This window comes from Podarcis pityusensis (assembly GCF_964106645.2).
Source record: "Podarcis pityusensis genome assembly, chromosome: 16".
Classification (NCBI taxonomy): Eukaryota; Metazoa; Chordata; class Lepidosauria; order Squamata; family Lacertidae; genus Podarcis; species Podarcis pityusensis.
Window position 1 is genome coordinate 32,479,733 of NC_138041.1, and position 10,476 is coordinate 32,490,208.

Here is a 10,476-nt window from a genome sequence, read left to right on the forward strand (position 1 = left end):
GTTTGGGTTGGGTTTTTGAAAGACGCCTGTGCATGAATTTGTTTTATGTGCGTAGATCAGTGCATGCTGACCAACACACAGTCTTTGCAGTAGGGCTCTGTTCCAATGGCATGAAGTAGTGGCGACAAACCGGTAGATCCCTATCTGCTGCAGCCTTCATCCGCCTTCACAGCCGTTGTAACATACCGCTTGTTATCATCCGCCTGTTCTGCCGTTGAGGACTTCTCGGATCATTCTTTGTCTAGCTCCTTCCCTTTGACCTGTCTAGGGTGACATCAAGAGCAGGCAACCTCCCATCTATCCGGTCTAGAGAGCCTCCCACTAACAGTGCACAGTCTTATCTGGATTGCGCTTCAGTGTGTTGGCTCTCATCCAGCCCACTACAGAGACAAGAAAAAGAGAAGTAGAACTGTAGATGGTAAACAGCAAAGGGGATAAAATTGAACCCTGAGGAACCCCACATTGAAGGCTCCACAGGGCTGAAGAGCCCCTGTTTATTGGCTCTCATCCAGGCCATTACTGAGGCAAGACGATGGTCCAGCATACCTGCAGATGCAAAGAAGTGGAGCTGTGTGTCATCAGCAGATTGCTGACAACAACGTGCTCAAATTTAAACTGGATTGAAGTGCTCTGTTGCCCTAGTGCAACAAATCCGCTTAAGATAATAACAATAATAAATCGACTCTATTTTTCCAGGTCAGAAAAGTGATGGGGAAATGCATTCAAAAATGTGATATGACTGAAAGTGTATCAAGAAGATGTATAAAACACCCCAGAAGAGAATGAATTCAGGGCAAATGATTTCTGCTTGCAAGGATTCCCATGGGCTTCTGATTGGCCGCTGTGGAAAGAGAGTGTTGGACTCGATGGGACTTTGGAAGGTCCAAAGCAGAGGTACTGTAGGGTGAGGCTTCTGGGAAAAGATCTGGTCCAGGAAGGGTCTCCAGGGCCAGGCAGACAGGCATGGAGGGCCACATTCCTTCACTAGTTACTAGCCGCTAAAGTGTGTGATCTGTTATATGTGGTCTAAATCTCTCTTCTGTGCTAGCTGCACAGGTCTAATTCCGTTTCCCTCTCCCTCTCTCTGTTGCACTTAAACTGAAAATGATGTCTTTTGTCAGTTACAAGGTGTCTGGCATTACAGGGAAAGTGTGCTTTGTGTTAATGGTGGTAACTGTCAGATTGCTTTACACAGACAGACAACTCGGTTTCGCGAGGATATAATTGATGTTATCCCTCTGACCCGCAGAAGGCGTTGACTGTTTCCTCTGAAACTGAAAGAGCTGGGATGAAGTGTGCTGCACGTGACCCTCATGAAGTGTTAAAATCCCAGCAGAACCTGGGAGCCTATTCCGGGCAGCCAAAGTCATTTTACTACCTGAGGCAAAGGGCAAGATGGCGCCACTCCTTGCATCCCACATAGAGAAGAGGACCGGACAGGCAACGGATGTCGAATTTAACACTTCTAAGGATGTGCAAATCCGTCTGCATCAGTGCTTCTTGGTTTGTCATTTCCCCAATCTTAAATTCATAGAATCATAGAGTTGGAAGGAACCCTGAGGATTATCTAATCCACCCCCCTGCAAGGCAGGAATATGGCCAACATAGTTTGTTACGTAACCAAAGGAATGTGGTGCCTGCCACATGCTGTTGGACTACAACTCCCATCCATCCCTGTCTGCTGGTTGTGCTGTCTAGGGTTGGGGGGATTTGTAGTCTGACACCATCTGACAGGCACCACATTACTTTGGTTAAGCAACAAACTATGTTGGCCAACATTGTGAAACCATCTCTGTAGCATTTTGAGCCCCACCTCCCCGCTCATTCTGCTGAATGGGACCCTGCCCCAATAGTGCCCAGGAAGAAGTCGCACCTTACCCAGATTTCTCTCCTGAAATGCAGTTGTGCAGAGGCACCCAATGTCCAACAGGAAGGAGGACCCAACATCTCTGTTCAAGATCAGTCTTTGATCCATTTTGCCATAAGAGCTGAATAAAGCAGTGGGGGGGGGGGGACTCTCACCTATGGGCTGAATTAGTCTCAGCTCCTGGTCACTCCTAACGGCCCATGCAGCTGTTTCTCACAATCCATGCCTGCCTGTCAACAATTTGTGCTGATGTAAGTGATGCCAGTGACTTGTGGTTTGCCACAGCTTGCTGTCAGACTTCTGGGTTAATTATCTGTTGCTTCAGTTGCAGCATGACCACACGACTTTTCTAGAGGCTTCAGCCTAAAGTTGGGCATTTAGTGTCACTGGCTCCCCCATGCTGTGGAATATCCATCTACCAGCAGAGATTCAGCAGGCATCCTTTGCTACTTAAATTTACTTGATTAGTTAGTCATTCTGATGATAAAAGAATTGTAGACTTGTAGAGTTGAAAGGGATCCCAAGTCCAACCCCCACTGCAATGCAGGCACTGCAGTTAACAACCCCTGACAGATGGGCACCCACCCTCTGTTTAAAAACCTCCAGTGAAGAAGAGTCCACCACTTTCTGAGGAAATCTACTCCACTGTCAAACAGCTCTTGCTGTTTGGATAGCTCTGTTGTTACAGCATGGTGCTGATGATGCCAAGGTTACAGGTGTGATGGCCTGGGACTTGGGCTCGGACTCGCAACCAGAGGAGACTCAGTCTACACTGGATCCTTTGCCTCAGGCATCATCTGAACCAAGTCTGGGGCCTGATCCTGAAGACTTCCAGTCTGCACAGGTTCCCTTGCAACAAACACCAGCTGGGCCGAGTCAGGGGCCTGAGCCTGCCCTGGCTCCAGATGCGGGGATTACCTCATTGCCTTCAGCTGGGCCATCACTTACAGCTGCTCCACTACCGGTTTGGTCAGGGGAGGCTGAGGCGGTCCCTGGGTCTAGTAACTCACAAATGTCTCCCGAGCTGCAGAGACTAAGGTCTGAGAGAAGGAGAGACCCGAGTACTCGCAGGAGGAGTGCTCGCCTTTGGGCAAAACAGGGAAGTGAGTCGCTGATAACAGGCTGTCGGACCCTGCCCCAGGTTGTGGGAGTAACTTTGCTGTATGTTAGATCCTGCCTGAGATCCTGTACCTGTCCTTGCCTTGCCTGGTTGCCTGTTTCATGTCCTGCCTTGGCCCTGTTGGACTGACTCCCAGTGGAACCTTTGGATTCTGGACTGGTCCTGGACCACGTTTCATGGGTTATCCCTGGTCCCAGCACAATAGGTTTGATTCCTGTAAGGGACAACTGCATATTTCAGCGTTGCAGGGGCTTGGACTAGATGATCCTTCCAACACTGTGATTCTATGTTCTATGTTCTTACCAATGTTTAGCTGGAATCTCATTTCTTGTCGTCTGAAGCCACTGGATTAGGCCCTACCCTCTGGAGCAGCAGAAAAGAAGCTTGCTCCATCTTCCATGCGACAGCCCTTTGAAGACAGCTATCAGATCACCTCTCAGTGGTCTCTTTCCAGGTTGAACATACCCAGCCCCATCAACTGTTCCTCATAAGGCTTGGTTCCCAGACCCTTGGTCATCTCGGTCGCCCTCATCTGCACACATTCCAGCCAGTCAATGTTCCTCTCAAACGGTGGAGCCCAGAACTGGACACAATATTCCAGGTAGGGCACTGAGCTAGCGCTATAAGGTTGCCATATTTCAAGAAGTAAAAATCCGGACACAAAAGTTGTTGAGTTTTTTGGGGGGAAATCGCCCCCAAATTCTGATTTTTCGAAATTCCCCCAGACACTAATTTTGCCATTAAATTCCCGGTCATGTCTGGGAAATTCTGGATGTAGGGCAACTCATATATATATGGCAGTAAATTAAATAAATGAAGAGATATGTCCCTGCCCTCTTGCCCTGTGGTTTCTGTGTTGACCAAACAGTAGCATCAAGGAATTTCCTAGCTAGAGCGAAGCAAAGTGATGCATGTTTCTTTGTAATGAAGATTTATTTAGCCTAGGGTCAAAAGTTCAGTACAAAGGGCTCAGGGCAAGGCTTCTCGCTGCAGCGGGGAGCTATAGCCTTTGAGTGTTTTAAAATAAGCACACAAAGTGTTTGTGGGGGCAATACTTCTGTCGGCCTGTTGGGAATGTCATGCTGTCCCAGAATCCCTTGGTGCAGAGGCAACGACTGTCAGCATAAAACATATAGCAGTGTGTTAGCAATGTGCCCTGCAGAGAAAACAGCTTAATTTCAATGGCTATCAGTTTGTCCTTTACCAACAAAGGTCCGTATAGTTAAAGCCATGGTTTTCCCAGCAGTGATGTATGGAAGTGAGAGCTGGACCATAAAGAAGGCTGATCGCCGAAGAATTGATGCTTTTGAATTATGGTGCTGGAGGAGACTCTTGAGAGTCCCATGGACTGCAAGAAGAACAAACCTATCCATTCTGAAGGAAATCAGCCCTGAGTGCTCACTGGAAGGACAGATCTTGAAGCTGAGACTCCAATACTTTGGCCACCTCATGAGAAGAGAAGATTCCCTGGAAAAGACCCTGATGTTGGGAAAGATGGAGGGCACAAGGAGAAGGGGACGACAGAGGACGAGATGGTTGGACAGTGTTCTCGAAGCTACAAACATGAGAGTCTGACCAAACTGCGGGAGGCAGTGGAAGACAGGAGTGCCTGGCGTGCTCTGGTCCATGGGGTCACAAAGAGTCGGATACGACTAAATGACTAAACAACAACAACAATCAGTTTGTCTTGCTTTTACAGAGGTCACCTGAACAGGATTATTGGCTGTTGAGAGAACTGGGAGCAGCTTTTCAAGTGGAGAGGTGCTAGGTAAAATCTTTTTGCAAGAGCTGAGCAGCTATTGTGCACAAAGAAATGAACAGTTTTTGAAGTTCGCCAAGAGTGCAAGCAGGAGACCATCCCAGCACAGGGAGAAGGGAGGGGGTTATAAATAAAGCCTCTAGAATCTGGTAGGATCCTCACTGGGCTCTCTGTCCCATCTATGAATGCAAGGAACCCTTTTTTGCAGAGGCATCTGTTTACAGGGCCAGACTTACCATGGGGCAGAGTGAGATCGATGGGGGCGGGTAGAGAGGTAGGGGGGAGGTTTTGGGGGGACAGGACAGAGCTTTAGGTGCCAGACATTGCTGTCTTCTCCATGCAATTCACTAGCTCTCCCAGATTTGAACAGCAGACCCACTTTTTTTGTTCAAATGACCAAAAACAACAGCATAATTCAAAAATATGGGTTGTATCCAGTGTGGCACTGAGTTAAAGTCACTTTGCAGAGTGTGTTTGAATAATATAGTGGTATACTAGGCTTGCCATATTTCAAAAAGTAAAATTCCTGACACCTGCAAAGTTTTTAGGAAGACCCCAAAATTGTTGAGCTTCGTTTTAGGAAGCCTCCCCCCAAAATAGTGTTTTTAAGCTTTTGTAGCTATTTCTGCTGCTTTTCCCATCACGTTGCCATACATCCAGGTTTTCCCTTAATTTTGCTAATTCAGCAAAATTCCCTCCTGATGCCATTTTTACAGCTGAAAACCAGGACATGTTGGGAATTTTCCCGATGTATAGCAAGCCTATGGTATACTCATTCCACTAGCGAAATGTTTTGAGCCAGGGGGACATTGTTGCACAAGAGCCTAAGGCCTGGGGGCTCATTTACTGAGGAAGGAACATAGGTAGCCCTTTTTATACTAAATCAGGTCTTGGTCCATCTTACTGGGGGCTGTCTACACCAGGAGTAAGCAACCTAAGGCCCGGGGGCCTGATGCGGCCCAATCACCGTCTCAATCCGGCCTGCAGATGGCCCGGGAATCAGTGTGTTTTTACATGAGTAGAATGTGTGCTTTTATTTAAAATGCATCTCTGGGTTATTTGTAGGGCATAGGAATTTGTTCATTCCCCCCTCCCCCAAAAATATAGTCCGGCCCACCACATAGTCTGAGGGACGGTGGACCGGCCCACGGCTGAAATAGGTTGCTGACCCCTGCACAAGAGAATGCACAAGCAGGTTGCTCATAACTTTGTGGTGTGATGAGCTTTCCCCTAGTGCAACTGTTGCATTGAATTCCACTGTTGCCCAACATTAAAACCCACCTGTCGCCTCATGCAAAATCCCTTGTGTTAGTGAATAGAGAATACAGTTCTGTATTTCTTGTGTGGCATTCTTCTTCTTTTTTGGCAATCACCCATAGCTGAGTAATATTGTGTTCCAAGAACATGGTCTTAACAGTGAGTCCGTAAGTGACTGTGGAGGCCAATTCTGGATCAACACGTCCTTCCACAGTAGGGACATAGGTTTCCGGGCAGGAGTTGATCATGGTGACGATTTGCCAAGCATGCCTTCCTCTTAGGCCGTTTCTCCCTTTCCTCTTGAGTTTGAACGTCTTCAAAGTCCATGACACCATTGGTAAAGGCTATTCTCCAATTGATGCGCTTGCAGGCCAGTGTTTCCCAGTTATCAGTGCTTATACTACATTTTAAAAATATTTGCCTTGAGAGCATGGAAATGCAAATGCGGAAACCTCCTGTGGATATGTAGCAGAGGTTTCTGCACTTCTATGGATCCTGGGCATTCTCTTTTACTTTTTTGTAAGGAAGGAAAAAAATAAAGAATGTTGTAGCCAGGTTCTTGTGCTTTGTCTGCATCTCTCTCTCTTCATTATCTCCCAGGAAAGCTTAGCTAGTGATGTCTTCCTTTCTCTGCTTCAGATGGCAACTGGCGAGCCTTGATTGTTTCCCCTTAATTATAGCATCTCAGTCGAAAACTTCAAAAGCTCTCTCAAATACTATTGTGCATTACGATAATGGCTCCCTCTCCTCTCCTTGATTGCTACATTGGGCTTGAAACTGAGCTCTCTGGATCCTCTGAGGAGGAGGCAAAGAGGCTCCATAATTCTCCCGTCCCAGCGTATATGGCTTTCTTGCTTTTAGCATTCATTCTTTGGGGAGATTGGTTACTCTTCCCTCCCTCCCTCCTTCCCCCCAGCCTTCTCTCATTTCATTCCAGCATGCAGACTACTTAAAGTGACTGCAGCATCACTTGCAAGGAAGGATGAACTGTGCTTGAAGATTTCTGCGGAGCCTGGAAGCTTGATGCTGGGGCTGGCCCGATACATTTTGCTGCCTGAGGCCGACCAGGGGGAAAAATGCATCCCCTGGGAATTGTTCTTTGTTAAGGGTGCTGGGTTAGAGCACAGATAGAGAAGAGCACAGACAGGCTCAGGCACCAAATGCAGCTCTCCGGGTCCCTCTGTTGGGGCTCAGGCCACCCCCCCTCTTTGCACCCCTTTTGAGGTTTTTTTAACTGACTGAAATGTATCTTTGGATGGAGAGAAGGTGCTGTGGTGGCGGCAGCAGAGTGCTCATCTTGCCCTCTTTTCCTCTCTTTCCATTATGCCAGCTGATCGCTCTGTTGCCTTTACACCACGGCTTACTGCCTGGAGACTCACATTGCTCTCTTGCAAAGATGGGAGCCTGCCTGTCTCAAGGCAGCTGTACATGCAACATGGTATCATAAAAAGGTAAAGGGACCCCGACCATTAGGTTCAGTCATGACCGACTCTGGGGTTGCAGCGCTCATCTCACTTTATTTATTTTAAGAAAGAAGATTCCACCTAAACATTAGGAAGAACTTCCTGACAGTAAGAGCTGTTCGACAGTGGAATTTGCTGCCAAGGAGTGTGGTGGAGTCTCCTTCTTTGGAGGTCTTTAAGCAGAGGCTTGACAACCATATGTCAGGAGTGCTCTGATGGTGTTTCCTGCTTGGCAGGGGGTTGGACTCGATGGCCCTTGTGGTCTCTTCCAACTCTATGATTCTATGATTCTATTGGCCGAGGGAGCCAGCTTACAGCTTCCAGATCATGTGGCCAGCATGACAAAGCCGCTTCTGGCGAACCAGAGCAGCGCACGGAAACACCATTTACTTTCCCGCCAGAGCGGTACCTATTTATTTACTTGCACTTCGTGCTTTCTTTTTTTTTTTAATAAATTTTTATTAATTTTCCAAACACAAAATAAAAAACAAACAATACACAATACACCAACATACAAACATATAAACATGTATAATTTCATAACCATTTTTTCATAAACCTTACTTTCCGGACTTCCCCATACCTCCCCTTTTCTGCATCTTGTTTTATATTTCTTCAGCAACTCCTCACAACTAAATATCCAATTCAATTTCTTTTAAGTTCTTCTAATATTGTTAATTACAGCTGCAATTCTCTGTTTCCCAACCCCTTGACATTTTAACATTCCTGAATTTTACAACAAGTTCTAAGATAAACTTTGAATTTCTTCCAATCTTCTTCCACTGTCTCTTTCCCCTGGTCCCGGATTCTGCCAGTCAACTCCGCCAGTCCCATGTAGTCGATCACCTTCGTCTGCCATTCTTCCAGTGTGGGTAGTTGTTGTGTCTTCCAATACTTTGCTAGAAGAATCCTTGCTGCTGTGGTCGCATACATAAAAAACGTCCTGTCCTTCCTTCTCACCAACTGGCCGACGATGCCCAGGAGAAAAGCCTCAGGTTTTTTAGGGAAGGTCCATTTAAGAACCTTCTTAATTTCATTATAGATCATTTCCCAAAAAGCTTTTATCCTCGGGCAGGTCCACCAAAGGTGATAAAAAGTACCTTCAGACTCGTTACATTTCCAACATTTGTTATTGGGCAAATGATAAATTTTTGCAAGCTTGACTGGGGTCATGTACCACCTATACATCATTTTCATAATGTTTTCTCTTAAGGCATTACATGCCGTAAATTTAATACCGGTGGTCCACAACTGTTCCCAGTCAGCAAACATAATGTTATGACCAATATCTTGTGCCCATTTTATCATAGCTGATTTCACCATTTCGTCCTGTGTGTTCCATTTCAACAGCAGATTATACATTCTCGACAGATTCTTAGTATTGGGTTCTAACAGTTCTGTTTCTAGTTTTGACCTCTCCATCTGGAAACCTATTTTCCTGTCCTGTTTAAATGTCTCGTTTATCTGAAGATAGTGCAACCAATCTCGCACTTTGGACTTTAATTTCTCGTAACTCTGTAATTTAACTTTTTCTCCATCTTGTTCTAAAATTTCACAATATTTTGGCCATTTAGACTCCATATTAAGTTTTTTCACCTCTTTAGCTTCCATTGGTGACAACCACCTGGGAGTTTTACTTTCCAATAAATCTTTATACCGCATCCAAACATTATATAATGCTTTCCTAACAATATGGTTTTTGAAACCTTTATGCAGTTTTACCTTATCATACCATATGTATGCATGCCAGCCAAATCTATTGTCAAACCCTTCTAGATCCAAAATGTCTGTATTCTCAAGAAGTAGCCAATGTTTCAACCAGCAGAAAGCCGCCGATTCATAGTAGAGTCTTAAGTCCGGCAGGGCAAACCCCCCTCTATCTTTTGCATCAGTTAGAATCTTAAATTTTATTCTGGGCTTTTTGCCCTGCCAGACAAATTTAGATATATCTTTCTGCCACTTCTTGAAACAGTCCATCTTGTCCAAAATCTGCAATGTCTGAAATAAAAACAACATTCTAGGCAATACATTCATCTTGATAACAGCAATTCGACCTAACAAAGAGAGTTTCAATCTTGACCATATTTCTAGATCTTTCTTTACCTCTGTCCAACATTTGTCATAATTGTCCTTAAATAAATTCACATTCTTAGATGTTAAGTTTACCCCCAGGTACTTTACTTTTTTCGTTATCACTAAACCTGTTTCATTCTGAAACTTCTCTTTTTCAGCCAATGTTAAATTTTTGTCCAACACTTTCGTTTTCTGTTTGTTCAGTTTAAATCCTGCTACTTGACCAAATATCTCAATTAGTTCTAATACTCTTTTAGTACTAGTATCTGGCTGTTGCAAAGTCAGTACTAGGTCATCTGCAAATGCCCTTAACTTGTAATGTCTAGCTCCGACTTGTACTCCTTTAACCAACTGGTCTCCTCTAATCATGTTTAACAAAACCTCCAGGACTAATATAAAAAGTAAAGGGGATATTGGGCACCCTTGTCGTGTACCTTTTTCTATAGATATTTCTTCCGTAACCACATTGTTTACAATTAACTTCGCTTTTTGTTTAGAATATATTGCACCTATACCGTTTTCAAACCCTTGACCTACCCCCATCCCTTGGAGATTCTTCTTCATAAAGCTCCAACCAATATTATCAAAGGCTTTCTCCGCGTCCACAAAAATTAAAACAGCCTTCCTATTGATGTCCACCTCTAACAGTTCCAAAATGTCTATAATGTTCCTCACATTGTCCGACATATGTCTCCCTGGAAGAAAGCCAGTTTGGTCCTTATGAATCTCCCCTACCAACACTCTCTTCAGTCTTTTTGCCATAATGTCTGCAAAAATTTTGTAATCCACATTGAGTAATGATATAGGGCGGTAGTTTTTAACCTGGTTCTTTTCAGTCTCAGTCTTCGGTATAAGTGAAATAAAGGCTTCTTTCCACGACTCCGGTGCCTTTTTCCCCTCCAAAATTTCATTACATACTTCCTTCAGTGGTTGTACT